Raw genomic sequence first — 19,076 nt, forward strand, 5'->3', positions numbered from 1 at the left:
CATAATTACAATTAGCTGCACGAGTGTTAATCATGAAAATAATTACATGTCAGCTTTCCTCCTAAAGAAGAGAGAATGTAATTAAGTGGCCCAAAGGGGGCAGAGAAAACACATCCCTGGGTGGTATAGGTCCGGGTTAAAGGGCCAGCATTGTAAGGGGTGAGAGTTTCTCAGTGCTTTTAATCAATCAACCAATTTCTTCCGCAAAAACATAGGGAGGTAGGTAAGAACAAACTGGCCTGAGATTTTTCTTTCCAACAAAGCAAACCCAAACTTAAGGTATGAGGCAGAACAATGGAGTAATTAAATGCCTGACAGATCTGAGTTCAACTTCCTAAATTTATTTTGCTAGTTACCAGCTCTGTGACATTAGACAAGTTATTTAACCTTTCTCTAAGCCTCAGTTTCCTCAAGAGCAAGATAATTGTACACACCTCTCTGCATTGCTGAGAAAATAATTATGGTAAAACACTCACATCAGTGCCTTACATATAGTAAGCTCTCAATAAATGTCTGTTATTACGTAACAGGGGTAATAAAAGGGAAAGATCGGAGCAAGAAAAATCCTGGTGTGTCTTGCTGAATTTTTCACCTTTGGTTTCTATATGAATTCAAAGAGAACCAAGTTCCTATCACTTCTTGTACTGTACCTCAGGAGTTTCTTGTCTTTTCCAGAAAAGGCCCTTTTTTTGATTTCCCTGAGGTTCATGATTATAAGGTGTAAGGTGAGGTGTGGGCTGTAAGTGAAAGCAGGTGAGGCTGGAGCCACACACCTCCTGAACACTGGAGGTTTCTGCCTCCTCAGATGCCATCTGCCAAGCTGCTCCCTACCTGATGTATCCTCCCATCCATTCGTTCATTTTTTTTTCAATAAAGACAATACATGTGTTGCATGCCAACTAAAGTACCACAATGTGTAAGATACACATATATATGTTTATCATGTGTTGATATGACAATCTTCTTGTTTATGTTTCAGCTGAGCCTTTGAGCTAAGAGACACCACATTCCTAAGTGAATACCTTGTAGAGATCTCAAAGAAAGTGGGACAGGGTTCCTGCATCGTGACCGCAACTTTTCACTGCTTCTCATACCCGTTCACTCTACCATGCAGTGCCTTTCTACTCTAGCTCGGGACTTCTGGGCTGGCCATGTAACTTGCTTTGATGAATGGGACTTTAGCAAACATGCCACAGGCATGACGCATGCAGAGGCTTAAAAAGCACTTGTATAACTGGATGGTTTAGTCCATTTTTGTTGCTTATAACAAAATACTCAGAACTGGGTATTTTATAAAGAGAACAAAATTTACTGCTTACAGTTTCGGAGACTGGGAAGTCCAAAGTCCATCTGGTGGTGGTGACAGTGACCCAGGGGTCTCACATTGCAAGATGGTAGAAGCAAAGAGAGCAGAGAGAGAGAAAGACAGACTCTCCTCTTCTTTTAAAGCCCTCAGATCCACCCCCCTGACCACCATTTCTAATCCATTCTCTACTGCACGGTCCTATAATCCAATCACCTCTTCAAGGCTCCACCTTTCAATTACCATAATAGGATTTCCCACCCTCTTAACAGTCACGGTGGGAACCAAGTTTCTAATACATAAAACTTGGGGGACACAACTCAAGCTTCAGTGAGTTTGGGGGGACATAATTCAAATCACTACCCTGGACTTGCTCATACTCTTGATCCCTGTCATTGCCAGGTAAACACTCCCAAGCAAGCCTTCTGGAGGGTGAAATACACATACAGCAATCACTCCAGCCAAGCGCACCATAGATTAGGGAACAGCTGATTGACCCCCAGACATGTGAGCAAGCTCAGATCAGCAGAACCCTAATAGATCACCCCAAGTACATGAGCAATAAATACGAGTACATGTATTGTCATATATGATGGAGGTTTTGTGGTTATAAATTACCCAGAATTATTGTAGCAATAAATAGCTGATAAATTGCACAATAACCAGTTAGATAACTTCTAAGCCCACCTCCCACACTGAGGGAATAAAAGTGGAAGAAGAGGAGAGGTTTATGAGCATGACTTCTCTGGAGAGCGTTGTACTGTGTGCCCACCCCCAAGCCAGGGAAGAAGGATACTCAGAGAACTGCAGTTTGGTGAATATGGACAATGCACTCCCCCAACAGAATAGCACCCCCCCTTAACACACATACAACAGCAACAACCAACACAACCAGCAGCTACAACAAAGGCTAAATGAGGCAAAGCTAAACATGGTTCTTTGCTGAATCCTGTCAGGCCCCTCAGAATGCTGAGCAGTGATGTTGGGTTAACCTGGCAGTGACTGTGAAGACATGCCCAGCACGGTGGAGGGCTCAGGACAGCGGCTTCATTTGAATCCTACCCTGCCCCGCTCCTTGAGCAGTAGCCTTGCCTCGAGGTCAGCCATCAGGCCACCGGTCATTCATCAGCCAGGCAGGCCCCCTCACCCCTACCTCAGGCTCCCAGGGGGCCAGCACCATGAATCACAGAAGCATCCTCTTCCGGGAGCCAGGGTAACAAGGTCCTGTAATTTATCTCACATGAAATGAGCTGGATTATTTGAATAGGCTGGAGGAAAGCAGTCCATTAATTTTCAGAGATAACTCTTGGCACTTGAGGGTTTTATTCTGCGCCCACATAACTGACACCCCGCCTCTGTCTCCTTTCCCGGACACTAATGGCATGTCAAGGGCTCAGCTTGCACTGCCCTGATGGCTTGATGCTACAGCAAGGCTTCAGACCACTCTTCACGCAGGGAGAATGAAAGGGTCGCTCAGCCTTTGTGTCTTGTGGTTAACCCACAATTCTTCCCGTACCGCTAGTGCCAGCCAACTCCCACCCTCTTTTAAAAGATCATTTCACTAGAGCCCGAAAGTACAATCCATTAAAGGAAAAAATGATAAATTGAGCCTCATTAAAATGAAAAAAACTTTTACTCTAAAAAAACTGTGACGAGAATGACAAAACAAGCTGCTGAGTGGGAAAAAGTATTTGCCAATGACATGTTAAACGAAGGCCCCATACCTAAAGTAGATAAAGAACTCTCAAAACTCAAAATTAAAAAGTTAACTATAAAATGGGTAAAATGCATAAATAGACATTTCACTGAAGAGGATGTACAGCTGGCAAGTGAGCACATGAAAACCCATTTAACATCATTAGCTATTAGAGAAACATAAATTAAAACCACAATGATTTATCACTACATACCTGTCAGAATTGCTAAAGTAAGAAATGGTGAAAACACCAAATGCTGGTCAAGATGCAGAGAAACTGGATCACTCATACACTGCGGGTGGCAATGTCAAATGGTACAGCTACCCTGGAAAGCAGCTGGCAGCTTCTGATAAAACTAAGCGTATACTTTCCATATGATATAATATTGCACTCCTGGACGTGTATCCCAGAAAAATGAAACCTCATGCCCCCTCCCACCCACACACACAAACCTGTCCATAACTATACATAGCAACTTTATTTATAATAGCCATTAACTGGAAACAAACAAAATGTGCTTCCACAGATGAATGTTTAAACAAACAAGGACAGACCCACACCATGGAATACCACACAGCAATGGAAAGAAACGTCAGATGCAGCAGCTTAGATGCATCTCCATGGTATTATGCTAAGTGAATAAAAATATCAGTCTCAAAAGGTTAAATACTGCATGATTACATTTGCATAACATTCTTAAAATGACACTGTTATAGAGATAAAAAACAAATGACTGGTTGCCAGGGGTTAGGGATGAAGGGTGGGGTGCGTGGGCTTTGCTATAACGGGGTAGCACAGGGAGTGTCTGGTGATGGACGATTCCACATCTTGACTGGGGTGGTGATTACACAAACCTACACATGATAAGATTCATAGAACTATACCCTCACACGTGCAAACAAATGACTGCAAGTCAAAGTAGTGACATTTGCATAAGCTCTGTGGATTGTACCAACGTCAATTTCCTGGTTTACATATCATACCACAGATTTGCAAAATGTTCCCGTTAGGGGAAAATGGGTCTTCCCTGTACATTTTCTTTTTTCTTTTCTTTTCTTTCTTTACTTTTTTGAAACTTCCTGTGAATCTATAATATTTAAGCAAAAAAAATTCTTTAAAAAAAATCCTAAATTCTTATTTTAAAAAGATAACTTCATTTATAATCACATTTGTTCATTATTATCGAACTATAATTTGGATTCATAGAGCTTTCTTCCCTAGAACCTAATGTCACTCTTTCTATGTCTATAGAGCTTCCTTCCCTAGAACCTAATGTCACTCTTTCTATGTCTTGGAGCCCCCTGGTCGCTCAGGGTAAATCGTATGAAGAAGGAGGTAAGCGTTAATAATATTGGTGTTTGTGGCTCTTCCTTCTGTAGTGTCCGAGGTTTGAGCAGCCTCGTCCTGTAAGAAGCCATTGAAAGTTTCTCCGTACCGGGTCACAGAAAATGAAATTATGGTAAACGTAAATGTAAATTCTGCTTTCTTTCAAAAAGAAGAAAAATGCATACACTGATCGTCCACAATGACAGGCCCAGGATCAGAAAAGAAGCGAGGAGAACATATGTAAAGAGCGATTTCAGGGCTGGCTGGTAGCTCAGCTGGTTAGAGCACAGCCTTGTAACACCAAGGTCAAGGGTTCAGATCCCCATACCAGCCAGCTGCCAAAAAAAAAAAAAAAGAGTGATTTCAGTGAGGTTAGCTCTAGAGTCTGTCTATGCACGTTCAAACCCCAGTTCTAGCACATTCCAGCTTTGTGCTGTAGGCATGTCACTTCAGGTCTGCACGCCTTCATCTCATAGTCTTCAAATGGGAGCAAGCACATCCCCTACCCCATAAGTTTGTCATAGGGATTGATGACATGCATATACCCATGAAGACCAGCCAATGCCTGGAGCATAGAACATGCTCTGTAAATGCTGGTTCCACAGCAGGTGCTTAACCTACAGCAGCAAAAAATAAAAATGCCAGGTGGAAAATGTTGGCTGTTCCTAATGATGGATTCCCTGTTGCAGTGGACCCTGTCCAGATTCCCTCACCGTGATCCCCTTGACTTCAAGTCTCCCATGTTTCAGACCCTTCTCTTCCTTTCTCCTGTCAAAAACATAATCTTCATTGGACCCGTTTCCTCCTGATATGAAGGGGTGATAACTGGAGAAGGAGAAACTTGACGGGGTATGTGCAGTACAGTGTGGTGCAGGGAGAGAAAGCAGAAAGAGGGAAACTGAGGAGGTGGTTTCAGTTCTGACTCTTACAGATCTGGCCATGGGATCTGGGGCAGATCGTTCCACCTCCCAAGATACTTTCCTCATCTGTGAACGTGGCCCATTTCTGTGACGGGCCAGAGAGTAAACGTTTCAGACGTTGAGGGCACTGAGGTCTCTGTCACAACTTTTCAACTGTACATTTGGAACAGGAAAGCAGCCATAGACAATACAACCGATGTGCCAGTGTTCTAATAAAACTTTATTTACAAAAACTGGCAGCAAGACCATCTTGGCCTGACAGTTGTACTTTGTTGACCCCTGGACTAGAGCCATGGTTCTCAATTATTTCTCCACCAGGAATCTCTTTTTGTAGGCATCCATAGGGGATATTTTGAAAAATTTTGTCCATCAAACCTACTGAATTAGGTATGAACTGAACTAGTTTTCCAATTTAATTGTAAATATACTACATAACACATACAGTAGTATTATACATATTGTTATATATAATCCGCCAATCGGAGCTTTCTAATTGTATGAAATAGCCACTGTTAACACACTAGGTTAATAGATTTCTAACCAGAACAATAGAACCTGACATTAAATTAACCTATTTGACCTTAACATGGATAAATATAGGCATGGTCTCTATTTGCCTTTTCAAAATACAGAAAAACATTCATCAATATCCTAATAAAAACTTTAAAACACCCTAGGGGTCTAGGGGTCACACATCTGACCTTTCATTTTACCTTTTTTTTTTCACTGCCTCATTTTATTTTATCTTTATTAATTTTTTTATTATAATTTTATTTATTAATATTATATATTTTTTACATTCTAAGATGTTGTGGAGCAGTAGGGGGGAGGAGAAGAGAAGGGAGATGAAAATAAGGTGCGAGAAGGAGGAAGAAGGGGGCGCGTGGTTGAGACCTGCATGGTTGAGAGCAGGGACACCCCTCGGTCCCGCAGGGGTGAACAGGGCACTTCCTGCAGTGGTCCAGTGCTCATCACTGGGCTCGTTGCGGGTGTTGGGGGCCTGGCTGAGGCCCCCGGCCCTGCCCCCTCCCTGGCCTGGGGACCCAGGGGACTTTGGGTCCTTCTACATGTTATAGTTGCTCTTTGGTGATGTGAGAACTTTACTAGTTAATATCAAATTTTGTCTCTGGACTGTGGGTATTTTGTTTTTTCTTTCAGTTCTGTGTTGGATTATTCGCTGTTCCCACCACTTAAACTCTGCACTGGAACTAATTTGTTGTCCTTTGCTTACTTCTAAAGTGGGGGAACTTCCTGTGGGGACCAACCCTTGAGCCTTGTGGTTGAGCTAAATTGTTGCTTTGCTGCTGAATATCTGGGGAAGGCTTTTTGTGCAGCTCAGGTTTTAACTGTTGACCTTGTAGGTACTTCCAGGTCTTGTGAGACCTAAAATACCTGGGTTGTGTAGAAACTCTTGTGTGGGCCTCAGTCTTTTCAGCAAACTGCTCCCCCTGCAGTTCTATATTCCTGACCAATCTCCTCTGAGTGGTCCTGTGCTGATTGGAGGCAGATCAACTGTCCTTGCTGTGCCCCAATGTTCCCCCGATGGGTCCATCTCCCCCACCCCCCCGCACTACGAACACTTCCCATAGGATGGGCCCAGGCCATGCACCAGTCCCTTGCGATGATTCAGTGGCCTCTGAATGGCTCCTTTTTTCTGTTGTCTGTGGCTTCTCACTCTTAAGTGGGTCCATAGGAACGTGTAAGCGGTCTTTCTGGCATGGGGGTCACCAAGGCCCTCTTCTCCCTTGCCACCTCCAAGCAACTTCACACAAAGGGAACAGCTACAGCTTTTGCCAGCTCCTGCTCTGTGAAGCCTTGAAGTGGATTCAAAATGGGATTTGATCCTATCTATCTCTCATCGTGGCTTCTCCTGCCTTCATGAACTCTGTAGGTCTCTCCTCCTCTTCCCCTGAGCTCTAGCAGCCCCAGTTTGGCTGTCGTTGCCTTTTTATAGTTGTTAATTGGTTGATTTGTCTCATTTCACCTTCTTTACTTTCAAAACATTGGTTTGTGACTGGCTGTATGACTTTGGACAGGTCTCATCTAATTTCCGGGCCTCGGTTTCCAAATAATGAAGAGGAGGTGGTTGGACCATCTCTACAGCCCTACTGGCCCCATCATTTGTTTTTATTCTAAGACTCTGATACTTCGCACGTGTCTGCAGGTTTAGAGACAGCTCTCCCAGGTAACAAAGCACCATAAATATCATCAAGACACTGGTCTGCTTCCTAAGGACTCTTCAGTACGGTACCTGAGACCTCTGAGGTACCAACCCTCAGGCTTCAGCTTCTTGCAGGGCACAGAGATCTTTCAGTTCAAGCAGGTTTATAGGAATTCTTCCAATTATACCACAAAGACCTTTCCTGCTCCCTGAGGTTTCAGACTCGAAGCATTTTCTGATCATGCCCCTGAGTGAGTCCAAATCCAAGATGAGTCAAATGGACACTGATTTCTTATGAGACTGCAGACCACCTCCAGCCCGAGGAGGTCCACAGAAACATGTTCACTCCCTCACATCAATCAACAATGCGGACCTAGTCGCCCTGCTCTGGCATCTCGTTCACTGCCATCCTGATTGAGAAGAGCCCAACACACCACTGTGCCCCTTGATTAGGGAAGGATGAGTAGAAATCTGAGCACAAAAGGAAGGCCTGGCAGTGCTGAGGTGTTGGTCTGGCAGGGGGGAAGGCCCGGGTGTGCTGGCAGACAGCTGGCAGGCAGGTAGGCAGGCGGCATCTCTGTGGACAGGATGCATGCTGCAGTAGAAAAAATGCATGCCCCATGCTGCGCTCTTAGCATGATGTGAGTTTAGGAAAAACTAGGGCTGTGAGTCAAACCCCACTACTCTACATGGAGCCCCAAATCTTCTCTCCTGCTGACCTGTAAGACACTGCACGTTTCCTTTCTCATTGTTTAGTGGCCTTGCTCCTCCTGGTTTTATACTTGCCTCTGGAAGCCACTAACAGGGCCAGGAAACTCCCCTGCAAAGGGCCAGAGAGTCAATATTTTAGGTTCTATGGGATATATGATGTCTGTCACAAGTACTCAGTTCTACCAGTGTAGCATGACAGCAGCCACAGACAATATGAAATAAGTGGGTGTGGCCGTATACCCATAAAACTTTATTTATAAAAACAGATGGCAGGCTGGATTTGGCCCACAGACTGCAGTTTGTGAACACCTGCTCCATGATAATACTCAATGCTATTTTTTTTCCCCAGAAAAAGCCTATGACATAAATACCTAGGCATAAAGATGGTAAATACTTGCCCATGTCCCACAGATAGTGACTGCTGGTGCTAGGACTCACACCAAGGCTGTCCTCCACCTGTACCTACCACCATCTCCCTGGACAGTGCCTCAGGGCTGACATTTAGTCTGTCACAGGGGTTCTCCTACATCTTCCAGGCAGAGGCAGCCACAGCCATTCTGCTGCCCTGTGCAGAACTGTACCTGCCCTACCTCAGCCAGACGAGGAGCAGCTATTCATTCATTTGTTTATTTATAATTTTTAATTTATCAGTATACAATGTAGTTGATTTTTGTGTCCCTTTACCAATTCTTCTCCCCCCCCTCGGTTTCCACATCATGAAGAGGAGATGGTTGGACCATCTCTACGACCCTGCTGGCCTTGTCACTTGTTTTTATTTAACATCATATCTGTTCACTTGTATAAGAAGTTTAAGGAATTGTTGTGATTGTTGTGTCTTCTCCCCACTCCCACCCCCATTTATTTTTAGCTCCCACAAATAAGTGAGAACATGTGGTATTTCTCTTCCTTTGCCTGACTTAGTTTGCTTAGCATAATTTTATCTAAGTCCATCTACATCGCTGTGAATGGCAGTATTTCATTCTTTTTTATAGCTGAGTAATATTCCATTGTGTAGATATACCACATTTTATTTATCCACTCATCTGATGATGGACATTTGGGCTGTTTCCAATTCTTGGCTATTTTAAATAGTGCTACAATAAACATTGGAGTACAGGTTTCCCTTTGACTTGATGACTTCCTTTCCGCTGGATATATTCCCAGCAATGGAATAGCTGGGTCATATGGTAGATCTATCTGCAATTGTTTGAGGAGCCTCCATACCACTTTCCATAAAGGCTGCATCATTTTGCAGTCCCACCAACAGTGTATGAGGGTTCCTTTTTCTCTGCAACCTCACCAGCATTTATCATTCTCAGGTTTTGGGATATTAGCCATCCTGACTGGAGTGAGATGGTATCTCAGTGTGGTTTTGATTTGCATTTCCCAAATGCTGAGTGATGCTGAGCATTTTTTCATGTGTCTGTTGGCCATTCATATATATTCCTTTGAGAAATGCCTATTCAGCTCCTTTGCCCATTTTTTAATTGGGTTATTTGGTTTTGTGCTATAAAGTTGTTTGAGTCTCTTGTATATTCTGGATATTAATCATTTGTCAGATGCATATTTTGAAAATATTTTCTTACTCTGTTGGTTGTCTTTTCACTCTGTTAATTGTTTCTTTTGCTGTGCAGAAGATTTTTAGTTTGATATAATCCCATTTGTTTATTTTTCCTTTGGTTGTCTGTACTTTGGGGGTCGTATTCATGAAGTCTGTACCCACTCCTACATCCTAGAGTGTTTCCCCTATGTTTTCTTTAAGGAGTTTTATTGTTTCAGGGTGTATATTTAATTCTTTAATACATTTTGAGTTGATTTTAGTATATGGTGAGAGGTACAGGTCTAGTTTCATTCTTTTGCATATGAATATCCAGTTTTCCCAGCACCATTTGCTGAAGAGGCAGTCTCTTCCCCAGTGTGTAGAGTTGGTGCCTTTGTCAAAGATCAGATGGCTGTAGGTGTATGGGCTGATTTCTGGGTTCTCTATTCTATTCCATGGATCCACGTGTCTGTTTTATGCCAGGCATGGATGGCCACTCTCACCACTCCTATTCAACATTGTGTTGGAAATACTAGCCAGAGCAATCAGAGAAGAGAAGGAAATAAAGGGCATCCAGATTGGAAAAGATGAAGACAACCATCCCTGTTTGCAAATGATATAATCCTATATACTGAACAGCCTAATGCCTCTAGAAAAAAACTCTTAGAGTTGATAAATTATTTCAGCAAAGTTGCAGGATACAAAATCAACACACAAAAATCAGTAGCATTTCTATACTCCACCAGTGAACACGCAGAAAAAGAAAACAAGAAAGCTTGCCCATTTACAATAGCCACCAAAAAAATAAAATACTTAGGAATTGAGTTAACCAAGGATGTGAAAAATCTCTATGATGAGAACTACAAATCACTGTTGAGAGAAATTAAGGAGGACACAAGAGGATAGAAAGATATCCAATGCTCTTGGATTGGAAGAATTAATATTGTGAAAATGTCCATACTACCTAAAGTGATCTACAGATTTGATACAATCCCCATCAAAATTCCAATGACAATTTTCTCTGAAATGGAAAAAAACTATCCTAACATTTATACAGAAATAACAAAATATCACGAATAGCCAAAGCAATTCTGAGCAAAAAAAAATAAAGCTGGAGACATAACACTACCTGACATTAAACTATACTACAAAGCTATTATAAGGAAAACAGCATGGAACTGCTATTTAATGTTCTCTAGGTATCTCTAGGGTAGGTTCCCTTTAGCAATAAGAATAAACTGATGGTTTCGCCTCTGTTGTAGGGAGCTTCCTGACTAATATTCTTTCCTTCAGTGACCCAGGTTAGAAAACACCCAGAAACTAAGAAACTAGAAACTAGCATGGCTTGTAAATGTTGTACCTACTCATCCCAGACTAAAGTAATCTCTTTTCTATCTCCACAGTCTATTCTGTTCATTTGACAGTAATCATTTTCTCCATTAGTGACATGACCACGTACTTAAAAATCTTTTAAACCAATTTACCTTAAGAGAATCAGAAACTTGTTCATTCTCTTTTTTGTTTTTTAAAATTTTTAATTGGCATATAATAATGTGCATATTTATGAGGCAGAGGGATATTTCAATACATGAATACAATGTGTGATGACCAAATCAGGGGAATTAGCATATTTATCACCACAAACATCATTTCTTTGTGTTGAGAACATTTGAACTCCTCTCTTCCAGCCATTTGAATTATTGTTAACTGTAGACACCTAGCACTACTGTAGAAAACTAGAACGTATTCTTGCTCTCTAGATGAAAGTTTGTATTCATTAAGAAACATGTTAATTCTTAAATGTACCATTTTGTAGAACATGCTAGTCTGTGGCTGACTACATCCAGTGCCATGGCTTCCTTAATATCAACAACCATCAGCACCCCAATGAACCACTGTTTGAAAGCTCCCTACTGAGCTATCACTTTATGATGCCTGGCTTGGGGCTGGCTCACAGAGCTTCCTGTTAACTTCTGGGGCCATGTCTGTGACTCTTTTGAGTCCACTGTCTGTGTCCTGACATCACTCTGATGCATTTCCTGAGGCTTCAGCTTTTTCTTCCCCTGAGCTCCATTCATGACATCAACAATATGATTTCTTAATTAGCCCTGGGAAATGTACATTTCAATTCAAACCCCAAAAAGGAACTGGGACCACGGAATAAAGTAACCTAGATGTCCATCTGGAGGTACCGTCTGAACCCTGATTTCTGCCTTGACCACAGTCAGGCAGCCAAGAGAACCTTTTGCTGCCAGCATTTGCCTACAGGCCATGCCAAGCTGCTGTTTGAAAGGTGGCTTTTCCATTCCCAGTTTGCTGCTTTCCTCTTAAGAAGCACCCGAAGGGGCCACCTGACCAAGTCTAAATGATCAGACCTTTGGGACAGGTGTGCTAGTGGTGGTGTCTCCAACAATTTCATTAGGAATTTCCAAGGCACTCTCAAGATTTCAAAACAATATCTCCTAGGGGTTCTGAGTGTCAATACAAGGGCTAAATGTATCTGTACAACTCAAGGTCATCCCAAGGCCACAGGATAGCCCAGGTAGCCTCTGCAGCTACTCACTTTTTTCAAGGAAGAATCACTTTAAACTCTGATTCTGCCCTCTACTCCAAACATAGTCCCCTCTTAGGAAAACTCCACAGAAGTCTTCATTGACAATGGCTCAGGAAATGCCTTCTGCCCCACATTCTTGAAGCTGCCAAATAATGCAAAAATCTCAGAAAAACACCAATGAGATCTTTAAAAGTGCAAATTTTATCCTATACATACTATCTAGTTTCTCAGGAACAGTCGGTTGCAGGAAAGACAGCTGTATTCTTGGACTCAGATAATTGATAGATAGAAAGATAGGTTGATAGATGATACACAGACACACAGATACAGATTAGATATAAAAATAAGTATAGATAAATATAATCTTTATGAATTACCTGAAGGCAATGTACAAATGTTTTCAGCTCAGTCAGAAAGATGGAAAATATGGCATTAACATCTAGTTCCCAAGGGTACTGAGAAAAAGCTAAACAGCCCCTTCTCTGTATTTTAATGTACAATTACAACAAATTCAATACAACTGCATCAATTAAGCTTCTTCTATGTACCTGGCACCATGCTAAGAGATGAATGAGCACAGGCCCTGCCTTAAAGAGTTCCCAATCTAGCTGAGAAGAAAGACATACCAACAAATAACCATAATATAAAGCAGACTATAATAAGTGCTATAATAAAGATACAAAGGTGCAGAAAAATAATAGGGCTGTTTGCTTTGTTTTTGCAAGGACCACGAATTTTAAAATTTTACCAAGGCATCCAGTGAGGGCAAGGGCTAATGGGCAATCTTTAGAGCTTAGCAACAACAAATGAAATGAAAACAGATTTTCTCATTCCCCAAAACAAAACACCCTGAATTATGGCCACAGATATCTTCTCAGTACTCCTAGAAGTGATCTAAGCATTTCTTCTGCATTTATGACCTGAAAAACTCTATAGTAATAAGCCAAACTCTGGAGAAGACACTAAAATAAAGTATCCCCATCTTTTCTCTCATCATTCTTTTATCTCTGCCTCTGCCTCCCAGTTCATTAAAGGCTCCATTTCTCGGTTTCTGCAACAGAAAAGATTTTTCCAATGGGCCAACCTGAAATGACTCAGGAAGATAGCCTTCTGAAAACACTTAAAAGAACTTACTTCCCACATCTACTTATCTCACAAGCAAGTATTAAGCACTTGTTGTGTGCCTTACACTGTGCCTGACTCTAAGATCAAGAGATCAACAAGGCACTGTCCCATCCTTGGTGAGCTCAGAGTCTAGTGATGTGGGGAAGGGGGAGGATCAAGTGGGTAACCAAATGAGGACATCTGAGTGTGACAAATGCTCCTAATGGCTTTATGTCCAAGGCATTATAGCAGCATCCAAATAGGAGGACACTTGAAAAAATTCCTGAAAAAATAGAATGAAAATATAATAGGAATCTTTCCATGAACTTTTTGAAGTACCCTGGTACTATTTCTTATGCACGAGGTTGAAAAAAACAAACATAAAATCATCAAATATTTTAGAAAGAGTCAAGTAGTCTAGTACAGGAGGTTTGGTTTCCAAACTGGTATCTTACTCCTAGTCTCTTCTCTTTCCACTTCATCTTCCATTTTGCCATTAGGTTAATGCTCCTAAAATTTGATTCTAAATGTGTCAAGACTTGTAGTGCCTCTCCCTTGACAATCTTAGTGTGGAACCCAAGCACTTCAAAACCTAACCTCAACCTGCTGCTCCAGTCTCGCTCATGTATTCAGTAAGTATCTTTTATGTACCAGGCATTGTCCTAGGCACTGGAGATACTGGGGAAAACAAAACAGTCAAGATTCCTAATTTCTTAGTAGAATGGCAGAAGGGAGATACATTAAGCAAGCAAACAAAAATTTCAAATGGCGATAAGTGCTAAGAAGAAAATAAAACAAAGTGATAGAGTAGGATGGGGGGGCTACCTTACCATTCGGAGGGCGTCTGAGTAAGTGACATTTAAACTGAGACCTGAGCCACATGATGCTCTAGGGCATAAGCATGGCAAACCAGCCAAGACAAAGGCCCAGTGGAATCATAAAGTAGACCAGGGAGGGCAGAGCATTGGTGACAAGGGGGAAAGTAGAGATGAGGCTGGAGGGTGGGCAGGGCCCGGACCATGGAGGCCTTGCAAGCAAGGTGAGGAATTTGCATGTTCACTGCATGTCTGACGAGAAACTACTGGTGAGTTTTAAGCAAGGAACGAGCTAATGTGATATTCAATGGGTGAGTTTGGCTGCTCTGAGAAGAAGAGATTGAACAGGCTGGAGATGAAGCAGGGAGCAGAGTTCAAGCGAGAAATGATAGTCTGGACGGGGCTGGGAGCAAGGGAGGTCAAGATGCACTGAGTCATGACATGTGGGGCATATAGAACTGACTGAATACACTCTTGGATCATATGTGGGAGGCAGAGGAAAAAGAGGGATGAAAGACCTCAGAGAGGATGTCCAGGTGCTTGGCTTGAGCCAGTAGGTGAACAGTGGTGCCATTTACATAGTTCCCATAGTGTATTAGTCCCTTTGGGCTGCTATAAGAAAATATCACAGACCAGGTAACTTGTAAATAACAGAAATTTATTTATCACAGTTCTGGAGGCCGGGAAGTCCAAAGTTCAGGGAACACATCTGGTGAGGGCCTTGTTCTTGGTGTTAGAGTGATGCACATAGCAAGGATGGCTTGACAAGAAACAAACTAACCTTCTCACTCCTTCTTTAAAGCCATCAGAACCACACCCATGACCACCATTAAACCATCAATGGATTACTCCATTCACTAGGGCACGGTCCTCACAATCTAATCACCACTTCAAAGCCCCACTTTTCAATAACTGAAATAGGATTTCCCAACCTCTCAACACTGTCATAGTGGGGGTTAAGTTTCTAATACCTGGAACTTTGGGGGACACAATTCAACATAGCACACAGTATCCTTTTCTTTGCCAATCAGACACTCTAAACCGTTCAATCACTTCTAGCTCTCAAACACTCTAGAGCAAACTAGATAATGTGTCACCTCTCAAGCACAACCTACTCTTTTCTGTTTTTCATTGTCCATTTTTTTTTATTTCTCCATTTTTGGAACTCTAGACATAATTCAAGACTCGAAACCAATGTTATATTTTCTGAACCTGCCTGCTAAAATTATATCTTCTTCTATTCACAAATGATGCTTTTATATACCTCAATGACCACATGTACCTTATTTCACTTTGTATCAATGTTATTGTGTCTGTGTCTATGATCTGATTGTGTCCCCCAAAATTCATATGGCAATTCTTAATTGCCAATGTGATAGTATTGAGGTTGGGCCTTCAGGAAGTGATTAAGTCATAAGGCTGAAGCCCTCACGGATAAGATCAGGGACCTCATAAAAGGACTTGGAGTGGGTTCACTCTTGTCTGTCCCTTCCACCACATGAAGAAGCAGCAACAAGGCACCATCTTGGAAGGAGAGGGACCAAGCCCTCTCCAGACACTGAACATGATGATGCCTTGATCTTAGGCTTCTCAGCCTCTAGAACTGTGAGAAATAAACTTCTATTGTTTATAAATTATGCATTCTGTGGTGTTTTGTTACAGCAGCCCAAATGGACCAAGGTACCATGTATGCTGCTCCCACACATAAACCATAAACCCTATCCATGACCAGGTTATTGTCACTTTTGTATCCACCACAAATTTTTGCATCCACAAGTATTTGTTGAAGAGGGTAGAAATGGTGCAAATAATATTCACATCTAGTCCTTGTTTAGGTCCTCAGCCCTAGACTGCCTTATGATAATTCTTATGGAGATTTTGGAGATTATTCCATTTTTCAGATGATTTTCCATTTTGAATGATTTGCCCAAGGGACACAAGAGAGCCAGGATTAAAATTCATGTCCTAAGAGGTTTAATAATACTATAGAGAGTCACATAGATTACATGTATTTCCTCTTTCTTTAAGACCCTACAACAAGCCCACACAGTACCTTATTTCATCAAGTCTAAAATGCCAATTCTAAATCTCAATATTACTTTATGGAACACTAAAAAACGAAAAGTGAGCTCAATTAAGCTCTGACTCATGCTAAAACATCATCCTTTATAAGGGCATCCTAATTTCAGGGATGTCAAATGTGAGGTGGGGGGCAAGGTGCTTTAAAGTCACCATTTTATAAGGGAGGAAACTAGAGCTTAGAGAGAGTGAGCAATGGCCCAACATCAGAACCAGATGGGTGGCAGAATCAGGAGGCAAAGTCAGGTCTCGGCTCCAGGAAAAGTGCTTGCTCCACATTGGCAGTGCTTTCTCTCTCTGCGTCTTGAATTTTTCAGAAGATGCACAACTGTAACAGATCAGCAGAAAGAAATAAAGTTCAGATGTGGGGCCCCAACTGAAGCTGTTCTACACGAATGCACTTGCCCGCAGCCCACAACTTGCTGGCCCTTGCTGAAATTAGGGAAGAGCGTCTGGCCGAGCTCCTTCTCTGTGGGTGGCACTGTCCACCGTCGTCAGGGATAATGGTAATTTATGTTTCCTCCCACACCTGCACTCTTCCCTGCCTTAGTCAACAGCTAACTCAGCTTCTCTCCAGGGAAAAATGAGGGAGGGGCTGAAACGAGGAAAGGAAGCCGCTGCTGTTTATCGCAGCTCAGCTAGATTGCATTTGCCCTTCTTTTGCATAGAGCAATAAAGTGTTATAGAAAATGCAGCATAGATTTTTAATTTTCTCCTTGTCACTGGGTGCTGTAATCACATAATTAGCCAAGTGGTAGAGAGAGTCATTTATAGCAAATGGGCAAAACAATCACAGAGGTTAACCACCCCGGGACCAAAATGTTACGTTTGCCTCTCAAAAAGGCACGTGTGGACAGACAGCCTTGCCATCTCTTGGCTGTTTGGGACCCAACCCCTAAAGAATGCAGCATTAGAGAACAGGAAGGGCATTGAGTTTGTCCTTCAAGACAATGAATTGCTATCGGCTCAGTGGTTTGGAAGGCCCTGAAATGCACTGGATGGGGACAGGCACCCAGGGCCAGAGGCCAGCAGCTCTGTGCATGCCCCAGCACTCCTCTCCCTAACACGGGTTTCCTGCTTCCTCCATACATGCCTCTGTTTGTGCTCCTCCCACTGCCCCAAATGCCCTTCCAGCCTGCCGGGCTCCTAGTACAGCCCACAAGTTTTCCTGTGGGGCCCTCCCTACCTTCCACCGCCCAACCACTCCACCTGGGGCCCACGGCCCTCACTTCTACCACTAGTGCAGCAAACGACAAACGCACATGCACACGCACTAACCCCACCAGATGGCTGGGGGCAGACACTAACAGAACCCGGCAAGTCCCAGGAATCGTTCTGCTTACCTGCCTCCTCAGACAGAGAGAGGTCTCCCCAGTAAGCAGGGCAATGGCAAAGACGGTGCACATACCTGCTTTGTAGGATGCGGGGATGAGGAACAAATAAGTGATCTTGAGAGGTGGTTGGACTGACACCAGAAAGCTCCCCTGCCCGCCATCACTTCAAATATGTTTTGCCACAGAAGCCTGAAATTCCAGCTTGTGCATCAGGCATTGCCTTCTCTGAGGGGTACTCTCTTCTCAGGTGTGACATCTATGGGAAAGGTAGCACCTGACTGATTGTGCCCCAGACCTCAATGTAAATTAGCATATCTTATACATCTTTCTTCCCTAAATTTAAGGTGAAGCCCAGACAGCAGAAAACACCTCTCACCTGAGTGGAAGGGAACTGAGCAACAGAGAAAGCTGGTAAGAAAAAGGCACTAAATGACATGCTAAATAGTAAGTACTTAGCAGGTACCTCACACCAGGGATTGTGCGTTCTCCTACCACAGCCTTGGAAAATAGGCATCATTAGTAGCAGCATTTTCATTTCATGGATGACAGAGAAAGGTGAAGAAATTTACTCAAAGTCTAAATGGAGTTGCTAGAATTCAACCTTGGGCCTGTTTGCAGCAAAATCTGTGCCCTTTTCCTGCACCAAGGATGCAAAGGACGTCATTGTTTTCCTTTTTTTTGCCCTCCCTTATGCTTTTGCCTCCTTCTCTCCATCAAAACCTGCTCAAAGGAAATAGTCAAATACATACCTTGGAGATGAGACCACAGACAGCTGAAGGAGAAAAGACAAACGCATTAACTCAAAATCACATGAATTGTGGTGAGTTATTCTCAAGTCTCTTTCACAAGAATTTCAGACACTAAAGAAGAATGGGAGGTTTAAGGTCCTATGTGTGCCATTGAGCATATTGGGGGAATGGGGGGAGCAGAGGTGGAGGACAGGAAAGGCTTCCACCAAAAATCACCTCTGCCTCAGTGGCCCTGTGAAAACACCTTGATGACAAAGGGAATTTGGGTCCTCAGAACCAGAGGTCAAAGTGTCTAAGAGGCATCCAGTAATCTTTCTCAGCTTTCTTAACCCTGCAACCCCTTCAAGTAAACATACAATCTCACAGCCCCTAAGGAGATTAAGTACTCCCACCAGCTGAGAGATCTCAGTGGAGCCTAGACAACAGGTACACTTTAGTCTTCCAAGTAGGAGTGATCATCCAGCGTCGACATTCTCTCTATCTCCTGCAATTGTGATCTGTCCTACTATTCTAAGGCATGGTTTCCTTCTTCCTGAGTCTTTCCACACTTCTGCCCTCCAAGCAAGCAGAGTGTGAGGCTCCGGTGCTCTGCCTGGATTCATGTTTGGGTGGAAGGAGTTGCCCTACAGAACTGGGAGCAGAATGGAAAAGGACCTAAGTTCGTGTCCCACCGGGGTTGGAGCTTGCCAGCCCCTAGGTGTGTAGAAAGTGCAGGTGAGGCAGGGTTCTGCCCCTGACATGGGAGTTCTTCCCACCTGGGGTGTCTTCCCCAAGAGCCTGATG

This window comes from Galeopterus variegatus, unplaced genomic scaffold (genome assembly GCF_000696425.1).
Source record: "Galeopterus variegatus unplaced genomic scaffold, G_variegatus-3.0.2 Scaffold2222, whole genome shotgun sequence".
In the NCBI taxonomy this organism is placed as follows: domain Eukaryota; kingdom Metazoa; phylum Chordata; class Mammalia; order Dermoptera; family Cynocephalidae; genus Galeopterus; species Galeopterus variegatus.